This window comes from Pinus tabuliformis, chromosome 9 (assembly GCF_031772625.1).
Source record: "Pinus tabuliformis cultivar Carrire ecotype Pingquan chromosome 9, CPIR1, whole genome shotgun sequence".
Taxonomy (NCBI): Eukaryota; Viridiplantae; Streptophyta; class Pinopsida; order Pinales; family Pinaceae; genus Pinus; species Pinus tabuliformis.
Genome location: NC_142307.1, coordinates 1,260,403,280 through 1,260,415,878, shown reverse-complemented (window position 1 = coordinate 1,260,415,878; position 12,599 = coordinate 1,260,403,280). Strand labels below are relative to the sequence as shown.

General features: G+C 40.9%; 1 pseudogene; it reads right to left on the bottom strand.

The window, feature by feature from the left end:
- The window catches only part of LOC149153121 (glucan endo-1,3-beta-glucosidase 8 pseudogene), an 11,802-nt pseudogene extending 7,742 nt beyond the window's left edge, over positions 1–4,060 (bottom strand).
- Between the last annotated feature and the right edge of the window lie 8,539 nt (positions 4,061–12,599).

The following is a 12,599-nucleotide window of genomic DNA, read 5'->3' as shown; positions in this document are numbered from 1 at the left end:
TAAAACAGGGCCCCTATTTTTAAATAATTTATTTTCATAGGAAAATTTTTTATATAAAAATTGGGGGTTGTTGAATAGTACACCACAACCATATGTTCAATTTCATTTCTTTTGGGCATAGGGATATCTGTAAGGCATGATGTTTAGAGGAACACTTCCTAGAATCAAATGAATAGCATGACAATCATCATGAATAGGTGGGAGGCCTTAGGGAGTCTCAAATACCTTGGAATGATTGTCCAAGACTTTTTGTAGATCTGGAGAAATAGATGATTTCGATGTTTGAACCTCTAGTGGACATAATTGTGAAATTACACCTCATTCTTTATTTCCAAGATTTTTCATGCCATTAGAGCTGATTATATTTCTTGGTTTCCTTGCAATACCCCTTAATTCAACTTCCTTTCCTTCCCAAAAAAAATTCAAGAAAGTTCTTGAAAATTAAAAGCTATTGTACCCAAAGATTGTAGCCATGGGAATCCTAGTACAACATCAACACCACCCATTGGAATGGAGAGAGTTGGACTATTCAATACATGTTCACCCATAGTTAGCTTGATATTATGGCACTTTCCAGAGAAATTTATACTTCTTCCATTTGCAACCATCACTTGACACTCTTGTACTGGGTATAGGAAGCAATTCAATTCCTTGGCTATCTTACAATGAATAAAATTATGGGTACTACGTGAAGCAATCGACACTATTGTTAAAATATGGCAACAAGAATATTCCAATTTAATTTGTCCTTGAATTAAATTATGAATTAAAATCGAATTTAATCTTAACAGCTACTTGAATTAATTAATTAATTAATTTTAAATTAATTAGTTGGATAAATTCAAGTTAGAAGTCTTTCCGAAGTCATGCAAGAGTTATCCCTTAAATTGAGGAGATAAGATTGAGTTATATTTGAGTTGTAATTAGTTAACTCAGTTTACTGAGTTAAGTCCAGTTAAATTAGTTCCAAACTGTTTGAGGAACTAATAGTGAGTTAACAGTCAGTTGATGCATTAATGCACTCAACTAGTGCTACTCTAGTTAACTAAAGATTCCCTCATCAGAAACTCATGCATGTATATTCTGAGAAAGACCCAGTTGAGATTAATGTTCAAGGACAATGTACTATCAGTTGCATGTTTTTTCTCATGGAGAAAACTCATGCATGTAGTCAAGGATTCATCCTTGAGGATTGCGCAGTTTTGAAGGTTGGTTTTCCACTTGGTAATAGGAAAATCATCCACAAGGAACAACACAAGGAAATAGGAGCTAAACGGCAGAGAGGAAAGCTGGATAGGAGCCAAGATTACCTGTGAGCATCTGTGAGGATTGTACTGAGATATGGCTAGCTGTGAGAGCTAAGGCTTTGTATAATTCCTATGTATTTCCACCATGTATGATAATACAATAGTGTGGGGTTTTAAGCTGAGGCTTTCCCCAAAGTATTTTCATGTGTATTGTGCCATTGATTCTTCTTCTTCTAGTTATATTGTTTAGCTCGATCTTTAAGCTTCCGAAAATTGATAGTAGAAGTAGGTTATAGTATTCTGATTTGATTTATATTGCATTATCGGGTTAACCTATCAAATATTTTATACATGGTATCAGAACTGTGAACAGTATACTGAGAAGAGAATTTGAAGTTTGAAGTTCAGGGTTGCAGATGAAAATCGAATTCATATCATACTTCAAGGCTGGCCAATTGCGTTCTATGGCTTGAGACTCGAGTATGCCCTGGAAGGTAGCTCGAATTACATAGCATGGACAGATAGAATGGAGGCTGTATTAGAAGACAGTGGCTTGAAGGAATTCATTGATCAAGAAATCACAAAGCCAACTTCAACTAATGGACAAGAGTTTCCTGAGTGGAAGAAGTGTGTGGAAAAGGCAAGACGGATCATCCTTGAGGGAGTTTGAGACCATATTTTCTCGAGTCTCCATGGGAAGGCTACTCCATTTTCAATGTGGAAGACATTGAAGGACCTCTACCAGAATAGTAGCGACCAGAGGAAATTGGAACTCAAGGATAGGATTCGAAGAATCAAGATGGAGAAGGGTGATACTATTTCCACATATCTGAACAAGCTCACCACCTGCAGAGATGAGCTTGGCAGTATGGGGATAACTACTGCCAAATCATGTTGTTGCAGTATATTTGGACAGAGGAGCAAGATGCTGACATTTTGACAAAGCCATTGTCAAAGTGTAAATTCAAGTTCCATACAGATAGGATCGAGGTGGCAGATAATACCTTTCTTGTTGAGAGGGAGTGTTGAAATATGGCAACAAGAATATTCCAATTTAATTTGTCCTTGAATTAAATTGTGAATTAAAATCAAATTTAGTCTTAACAACTACTTGGAAATAATTAATTAATTTATTTTAAATTAATTAGTTGGAGAAATTCAAGTTAGAAGTCTTTCTGAAGTCATGCAAGAGTTATCCCTTAAATTAAGGAGATAAGATTGAGTTATATTTGAGCACTCTAACAACCACCCAAATGCAAGGATAATAGAGATCTAGAATGCGTTGAACAGATAATTTAGCAGGCCAAAATCAGAGACACAGTCAATCATCGAGTTTAAAGATATCGTGATGCTTCCGGGCGAGACCTCCTGGGATCTGGACCAAAGGCTAAAGAATACGATTCGCAAGGCCAATATGACGCTAACAGATGCACAACATTGAGCATGGTTTGTAGCATCTCTGACACCAAACTTGAGGACAACGCTGTCACAACAAAAACTTTCTACCCAGGCCGAAGCGTTGGAAATGGCAATGAGATTACATGAGACCTCGATACAAGACCCTGGGTTGGGAGTTCAACAAATCCACGTGCAACTACAAAATCTGTGTTTGGAAATGCAAAGCTTGAAGTAGGATAGGGCACTGCGGCCAGAGGCGTGCAAGGAAGTATGGTGCATAAAATGCAAAGGCCAGGGTCATGACTGATCTGAATTTGAAACTACTTGTAAATTGTTTGCAAGGTATTCAATTCAGAAATATACATGTTTAAAAGATGTCCATGTCTTGCAGAAAAGAAACAAATGAAATTTTCAGCTGTTCATGACCCATTTAAGTATAGCAGATTTATTTCCTTTTACTATTTAACACACTAAAACGAATTTGTTCTGCAAAATAAATCAACCACAGATGCAAAAGAAGTTGATGAAGCAGTTCACCCCTCCTGGGCTACGTCTGCTGGGTCCAAGGCTCCCAAATGGGCCTGTCCTTGTTTTAATTAAATGCTCAAATTGAATATACAGCTGAATAGAAGCATCTACAGGTGGAATAGATGGTAAAAACGGATTCAGAACACTTGAATCCTTCAGGATTGACTACTGGTTCACCTCCAATGGATACCTGCAACCCTATACAGTCTTCCCAATACTGGGCCCTGGTGGCTCCTAGAACTTCCACGGCTCCAAAACCTCTACAAATGACCTCAGATGGCTGTAAGAACTGTGCCAATGGTTTCAGAAGGTCGAAAATACCCAGAATAAAAAAAAAAATTTCGTCCAAAACCACCTTTCCTAGCCAAAGTTATGGCCCATTAAAGATTTCCTCTAGTTTGGCCTAAAAAAACTCCAGCTAACTGTAGTTACGGCCAAATAGGCCCGCCAAATATGGAGCAGCCGCCAAATTTGGCGCGCTCTGCCAAACACAGCCATAATGACCATGACTGCCAGCTAACTGTTAGTGTCTTTCAATGCGCATGTGAACGTTCTCGGCGGTTTGGGGTTTACCTCGGATTGCCCGCTGATTGTTTAATTGTGCTGGCGGTTGGGGCTTAAGCCCTAGGTTCTGGGCCCGAGGTCGCATGGTATGGGGGTTGGCCCTTAGGGGCTAGCCCCCTTTGGTACCCACCCATTCAAAGTTCAATGTTCAAATGAAGTTGCCTACGGAGTAGCATGAGCTTCGAGGTCTAGGGTTTGGTGCTGCAATTTTACAGGCTCATCAACAGTTCTGGAGGCACATAGAGACAGATTAGTGGATTTACTTTACAGAGGTCGAGGACTGACCTGAAAAATGGTAAACGGGGGGTCCACTGGGACCCCATCCTTTAAGCAAGTAGTAATGCAGAAACAGAAAGTGCAGGAAGGATTTAAAATCACTGGTTATGGAGAGCATAAGGAAAACAACGGAACCAGCAGAGAAAGGACACAACAGTTGCAAAAAGAAACAAGAAACAACCCAAAGATGAAAGAAAAAGTAAACAATGGACAGGAGAATAATGACAAAAGAGTAGATGCAAGCCAAAGAGACATAGTACCAATAATAACCCAAACAGAAGGCGAAGAGGAACATGGGGCAGAGAAACACCCTCAAGAGGAAGAGGAGAGAGCAAAGGCTTCAAACCCCAGCTCCAACAAGGCAATGCAAGGAGCATGAAAATCGAAAAAAAATGCAACCCTCCGAGTGGTCTTCTCAGATCCAGACATTCAAGCTTATAGAGACCACATGATGGAACATGCAGTAATATGCAAGTTCATGGGACTGTGGCCAACAAAACGAGCGCTCTGCCAATGGATCAAGCAACATTGGAAACCTAAAGGTGATGTTAAACTACACCTTGGGGCAAAGGGTTTTTTTAGTTTTGTCTTTACGAACTTAGAGGACAAGGATAGAGTCCTCGATGGAGGACCATACTTCTTTGCCTCAGCAGGACTCTACATGAGACCCTGGAAAGCAAACTTTGTGCCTGAAAAAGAAACATTCACACAGGTTCCTGTGTGGATCCGCCTATTCTCCCTTCCAATAGACTATTGGGGACTCGCGACGCTTAAGCAAATAGGAGACCGTCTCGGAACCTTCATCAAAGCTTCAGAAGCAACGATGCAACGAAGATACACTTCCTGTGCAAGAATCTGTGTGGAGATGGACATCTCAGGAGCCCTGCATGAAGGCCTATGGCTGGAATTCAGAGATGAGGACTACTATCAAGCCATCGATTATGAACAAATCCCCTTTAGATGCAGAAGGTGTCATGAACACGGACACCTTGTCAGAGAATGCCCTTTAAACAGAATAGGGGAAGAGCACAAACCAGAGCAAGCAACAAAGAGCAAAGAAGCCTTCACAAAGCCAAAAACAAGACAAAGAGCTAATAGAAAAAGAATATACAGAGCAGAGGCAGGCCCAGGCATCATCAACAACACCTTCAGCATTCTGGAAACCGATACAGATTTAGAAGGAACAAACAGGGAAACAAAACTTATTGAAGAACCAAAAGACAAGCTAGGACACAAAACAAAGGATGGGGAGGAAAATATAATCAGAACAGAAGTCCAAATGCAAGAGTTAGAAGACGAGCGTGATGAAGATACTGATATGCTAACCAACGATAGGGGTAGTGAGGAGATGGAGCTCAATGAAGTTCTAGAAAAGGAAGGGGTGAACCTCCCAGATATGGAAAAAAATTGGAGAACTCAAGGGTTGGAAATATTTCGGAAGAAGAAATAAGGAAGATCAGTGATCTCTTCATCGCAAGACAAAAAGCAGAACTAGATAGGCAAAACAGGAGATTAGGAATTGCAAAAGGCACAGGTAATCATTCAAAGAGCATCTCTCTTAATCCAACAGGTCGGAAGCAAAGAAAGAGAAGAGGCAAAAGAACAAATGGGGAGGTACTGCATGACTTGGGGATTCTAATGATAAACTCAGGTAAAATGAAGGCTCTAAATGCCTTCCCGTCCTACCAATAATTTATCTAGTTATAAATGAAAATCATTTCATGGAATGCAAGAGGGCTCAATAGCCAAGCCAAACAAAGACTTCTTAAGAGAAAGTTCCAACAAGAAAAGCCAGATATTATGTTCATACAGGAAACCAAATGTGCCATTAACCAAATGGAGAACATCAGCAAAAGGCTAGGTAAACCTATAGAATGTATAGACGTAGCCAGTCAAGGATGGGAAGGAGGCATAGCTACTCTTTGGGACACCAGAGTAGTAGGCATCATCTCAATGGAAGCTACACGATCATTCATCACCACAGAAGTTCAAATGACAGGTAATTCTGAAACTTACCTATGCATAAATGTTTATGGACCACAAAGATTAGAAGACAAATTCTCTTTTCTTAATTCTCTCATGAGTTTAAAGCTTAGACACCCAACCTCAAAGATCATCATGGGGGGGGATTTTAACATGATAACCTCTCTACTAGAGAAGAAAGGAGGAATTAGTAGGCTTAACAAAGATACAGAAACTCTTTGCTGAATTCATAGAATCTGCCAAACTAGTAGACATCCTTCCCAAAAATGGCTCCTACACTTGGAACAACAAGAGAGGAGGAGACAAGCGGATTGCCTCTCGTCTGGATAGATTTCTGATCTCGGAAAGTATTTTACTCGAAGGAATAACAGTGGACTCTGACATTCTTCCCAGTGGAGGATCAGATCACTGGCCAATCGCTTTGGAGGCAGCCTTCCTAGGGACCCCTAGAAACAAGCCCTTCAGATTTGAAAAGTTATGGTTAACTCACCCCAACTTTGCAAATTTACTGAAGGAATGGTGGTGTGAACCATTGGATATCAGAGGAACCAAAATGTTCAAGCTCCAAAGCAAATTAAAACACATCAAAAACAGAATTAAAGATTGGAATGCAGCCAGATTTGGGAACATCTTCCAGGAAAAGAACATCATAGAAGGCAAGTTAAATCAAATTCATAAAGACTGGGCTTCGGGGAACTGCAGTGAAGACTCAAGAGAACAGGAGAAGGTATTGATGCAACAATGGCAACTCCGTTGCCAGCAGGAAGAGACACTTTGGAAACAAAAATCAAGGATCCAATGGCTAAAGGAGGGAGAACAAAACACCAAGTTTTTCCATAGATCGACGCTGGACTACAGGGGGGCAAACAAAATTCTTCGGCTCAACAATGAAGCAGGGGAAACTCTTCAAAATCACAAGGAAATATCAACCTTTCTCACCAGGCACTTCAAGCATATAGCTCAGGAAACGCAGGAAGAAAGATCAGAGGCCATAGAGGAACTAACCCAAGCTATACCCCACATCATAACTTCTGAGAAAAACTCAGATCTCCTAAGAAAGGTTTCGATGGAGGAGGTGGAACACGCTGTCAAGAGTATGCCAAATGATAAGGCACCGGGGCTTGACGGTTTTACAATAAACTTCTACAAATCATGCTGGCCAACTATTAAAATAGAGGTATGGAAATTTGTCGAAGATTCCAGACGCTCCGGCTCCATTCTCAAATCCCTGAACTCCACTTTCCTTGCTCTAATTCCTAAGGAAGAAGAAGCCAACTCCCCAGAAAAATTTAGACCCATAGCTCTATGCAATGTGATATATAAAATCATATCTAAAGTTATAGCCAATAGACTTAAGCCTATTCTTCCTAACTTAATCTCGGAAGAGCAGTCAGGCTACGTGGAGGGCAGACAAATCTTAGACAACATCCTTTTAGCTCAGGAGATGGTTCGTACCCTGCAGACAAGGAAATTACCAGGCATGCTGATGCAGCTAGATCTCTCCAAAGCCTTCGACAAAGTCAACTGGAATTATCTGGAGGCCACTCTGAATGCTTTTGGCCTTGACAAGCAATGGAACAAATGGATCCTTGCTCTGATCAAATCCACCAATTTTTCCATATTGGTCAATGGCTCCCCCTCTGCACCTTTCTCCCCCTCCCGAGGCATCAGGCAAGGAGACCCTCTCTCCCCTTTCCTTTTTGTGATCCTTATGGAAGGGCTTAGCAGGCTCATTCACAAAGCAAGGGAGGAAGGGAAAATTAAAGGCTTACATCCTCTCCCCTCCATACCTGCAATTACGCACCAGCAGTTTGTAGATGACACAATGCTCCATGGCACTCCAACTGTGAAAGAAGCTAGGGCCTTCAAGAACATTCTAAACCTCTTCAGCAAAGCTTCAGGTATGGAGATTAACCATGCTAAATCTACTATCTTCTTCTTTAATACTCATCTAGCCATCCAGAACCATCTATCCAGCATTCTTGGCTTTCGAAAAGGCAATCTACCCTCTAAGTATCTGGGAGCCCCGCTCACAACTAAACCTTGGCAAAAAATTCACTGGGAAAAAATCTTAGCGAAAATGGAGAAAAGATGTAAGCATTGGACTCATAGGGCTCTTAATTTTGCTGGAAGACTGGTCCTCACTAAAGCAATACTGCAGGCCATTCCGCAGTATATGCTTTCCATCATGCCGGCTCCTAGCGGAATCCTTCAGAAAATTAGAGCTATTCAAAGATCCTTTCTGTGGAGTGGCAATGCTGAGAAAAAGAAATGGGCACTGGTGGCCTGGAACAAATTATGCACTTCAAAAGAAGCAGGTGGCTTAAATTTAATTGATCCCTACACCATCAATATGACATGCGGAGCCAAGTTGTGGTGGTGTTGGCTGAAGGAAACCAATCTACCCTGGGCCAGACACTGGAAGGAGAAATACACTCCCAACTGCAACGAACAGGACTTAATAAGGATACAGGAAGTGCCTGAGGGTTCTCCAATATGGAATTTAGCTAGAAGGAACCACAACTTAGTTCAGGACCATAGTTTCTGGGAAATCCGCAATGGGGAAACCGCCCTCTTCTGGGAAGATGCTTGGTAGCAACTCCCAAAGCTGGAAAAACCAGAGCTCGAAGATTTTAAAAGAGAATGCCAGAACAGGGGAAAATTCACCGTCCACCACTACTGGAGTCCTAGCAGCTGCGACCAGGAATGGAGAGAATGGACACTCCAGGACACTGAAAACCCAATTGAGGAAAACAATAATGCAAGGGATCTACTAAACCACTTAAACAAATGAAAAATCAGAAAGACCACAGAGAGCGACATGCTGAGATGGGGTATGAAAGGGAGTGGTAATTTCACTCTCAAAGAGGCCAGAGAGCAACTAGAACATTCAGAGCAGGTGGAGGTGATGCAATGGAGTAACAAGGTCTGGGATCCCATGTTTTGGCCTAAAATAAAAACCTTTCTCTGGCTCCTAATGCGATGAAAAACTCTCACCTGGGAGAACCTGCGCAAAAAAGGTTTCGAGGGCCCTTCCATATGCCCTATTGTTACACAAAAATATTGTCATCATGATTATTTGCAGTCAGTATGGGTCTATCATCACTTGTACTGTCCTCCTAAGCAAGTCTCAGACCTCAGCTCTTCAAATCAAGCTTTGGAAATGAGAGAAAGACATTAAAAATCAATGTAACTCTGGTTCCACACTTTCTCTCATGGTCAACTGCGGTCCCGCACCTTCTGTGTACAAAAGCTGCGGACCTGCCCGCTCTGTCCCTAACGGTGTAGGTGCGGACCCCTGTGAAAGTCAAAAGGTGCAAGTTTTATCTTAAAAAAACTCACTTTGGGTTAATTCTAGAGGTTTCTAGAAGGAACTTTGACGTGGATTGTTCGCTCTGAGGTGGTTCATGCATCCCAAAAGAGAAGGAGCTAATCCCTTGATGAGAGGAGCTATCCCTTTGAAGGAGGGCTTTATCCCTTTGAAGGAGGACCTAGTAACCTCCCTCCATTGCACTATAAATACAGGCATTGGGCTGGTTGCTAGGGAGGTTAGAAGCTGAACATTTTTGAGGGTAAATGCTGGTGAAATCAAGACTTCCTAGTTAAGCCTAAAGAGGAGAGATCACATACCTTTTTGGTTTCATTGGGGAGTGAGTGAAACTTGTCAAAGTAGAGGAGACTTCTTGCTGGACCCTGGGAGGAGCTTGTACAACGTCAAGGCAAAGGTTGTAAAGTTCTTCTTCTTTTGAATTAATACAATCAAACTCATTTTTCTCAACAAGTATCTTATGTTATTTGTTTCATGGACTCCTTGACTTTCATGTTAAATATGTTTTATGCAATTGGCTTTTCAGGTGCTATTTAATTTGTTTGCCTTGTTTGTGTTTGCAGATTCGCGAAAAGGAGCTCATTTGGATCGAAGGAGCGAGGGCATCCACAAGCTAGCGTTGGACCTAAGGTAGGCCCTAAAAACACTTGTTTGCTATTGTTTATAAAAGCATATTTAGAGAAAGATAGTGTCTGGTTGGTTTGCTTGTCATTAGGTCTTCTTTAGATTCTAGGAAGGTCTATCTTGTCCACAAGATCGACTTATTCTGTGTGATAAAATGGCGACTCCGCTGGGGACTTGATTGTTTTCCTTGTTTATACTTTGACCTGAGAAACTGTATTTTTTGTTTCTGTTTTTGGCTTGATGATTTTGGGATTGGGTGATTTAGTTAATTTTGAGTTAGTTTTTATTTTTCATAGTTTTGGGAGAAGTACACACCCTCTGAGTTAAGCACAGTGCGTACCTGTAAGCGCTTTTGCTTTGTGCACAGAGAGTGAACGCACCTGTGTAAACAGGCTGCCTGCGTACCCTATCAAAATTTTGAGAAATTTTAAATTTTTCTCTTTTTTATCATTTTAGAATTTGTTTATAGGTTTTAGCCATTGCCCAGACCTGCGTGTACCCTGTCAAAAACTTTCCTTGGATTGATTTCGTTAGTGTTAGGGTTTTAGGTGAAATTCCTAGGAGTTTTGCTTGTTGGGTTTGTTTTTCATTTTGGTTGTGTAGTGGCTTTGAGCTTAGAGGCTGTAGGGACTTCAGATCACCTTAGTGTCTACCAGCTTTCTTATGAGTCTGACCATTAATGAAATCTCTGTTGTTTGAGGAATCTGCTTTGAGTTTTCTCTTTACAAAACTTCGAAAAGCTTGTGTTTGAGAGTTTGGATTTTCATTTTCAAAAAGAAAACGAAATTGGTTTTTCTTGACTGATTTGTGATTCTGCATGAATTAGTCCTTAGCTTGCATCTAGCTGAGTAAAACATCCTTAAAAAGACTTTTAGTAGGCTTTGACTTCCAATAGGTTTTTATAGTTTGTAGCTCTCAAAGTTAGTCATTTTCATTAGTTTTGAGTGTGTTGCAAAAAAATATATAAAAAATCTCTTTTGGAAAAAGTTTGTTTTTTGTAGTGATTGAATGCTTTGAAACGAAAAAGAGAAATTTTTGTGAAATAACTAGTTGTCTCGTTTTGAGTGCTTTGGAAAGGAAAAGCTCTTCTTTTAATTTGTTTAATTGAGAAAGATTTGTGTTTACAAAGTATTTGCATTCTCAAACTCTTTCTTAGTTTAGAAGTTCATCGAAGAGAAAAATATTGTTTAGATCATCTTAGGTGCATTTTTAGTGATTTTGAGTCGAGTCTTCATACCACGAGTTTCATCTCCGCACCTTTGGACTTAAACAAAAACCACTAAAATTAACGCTTAAAGTAAAATTCACCTAGTAACATTTTTATTTCTAGGGCTCTGATACACCAACTTAGCTTAGGCTAGTGTCTTGGAGTAGGAGAGTAATTAACTCTCCAAGACAGTAAAAACAAACAAGTAGCTGTATCTTGTGGTAGGGAAGAAATCCAATTGTTGCATTTATGCTCTGGGAAAGCTCCTCTTAAAGGAGAAGCACGAGATCGTGTCTGAACCAGTGTGGGAATCAATCCTTCCTCATTGGGAACGACGCCAGATATTCACGTATTAAAAATGGTAAACCTCAGATTAACCATTGTCGAGGAGCCTGGGGTCACTTGTTGGTAAACCTTGGATTATGTCAAGGAGCCTTCAAGGGGATTGAGCTTGCTACTCTGCCCTTGCATGCGTATCGGATCGTAGACTGTTCCCCAGGTGTATTTGTCTCAGTTGGTAACCTTAGTGGCCATATTCTTTAGGACTCTTCTTGAGGTGACAGTGGTGGGAAGATCCCACTGTACCTGGAGCAGACGTCGGCTAGACTCACTTGGATTTTTGGGGGGTTCACTTCACTCAAGACGGTTAAGTGGAGGAACTTGTGCCAGTCTATTCATTAAGCAGGTTGCCGGGGTAACTGTTCCAACCGCCATTTCTGTACTGAACTCTGCGACGTTGGATTTCATCACCAACTAGTGTTTTCGGTCCGGAAAGTTACTGTTTGTGTGTGTTTGACCTCCTAGATTCTTTAGGCGTGTGATTCAAATTTGTTTGGTTCTTTAGAGACTTTAGGTGCTTTTCATTGAGATTTTACTTTGTTTGCATGTGAAGTAGTTAAAAGTATTTAACTGTGGCTGAATTACCAAGACAGTCCCGTAGACTTCGGGGCGAGTCTCCTGAGATTATAAACGTGGCTGAGTTACTGAGGAAGTCCCATAGACTTCGGGGCCAACCTCCTGAGGGAGTACCGAGCCAACTTGAAGGCTTAAAAGTCCTCGTAACTCCTAGAGACAGTAGAGTTGGGTCACTGGAAGAAGGAGAATCTTCTTTGATTGTACATCCTGATTTTCAAACGCCAGTAGCAGAATATAATCCACAGTCAGTGTCTGTCTCCGAAATCGCTGGTAGATTTTCATCTACTAGTGATATAGGTGAAGAACCCAAAATATCTGAGCCTGAAAGTGAATTTGCTACTACTCCGACATCGGGGTTTGTTTCTCCAACTTTTAGTGGTCCTGGTTCACCTAGGGTAGAAAGAGTAATCACTCAAGATCTTCCTTATGGACTTATTTCTATTGAAGAACTTGCTCCGGAAGAAGAAGAAGTAGGCATCCCTATCCCTGAAAATCAACCTGTCATTGAACTAAGGGATCGTGAATCAAT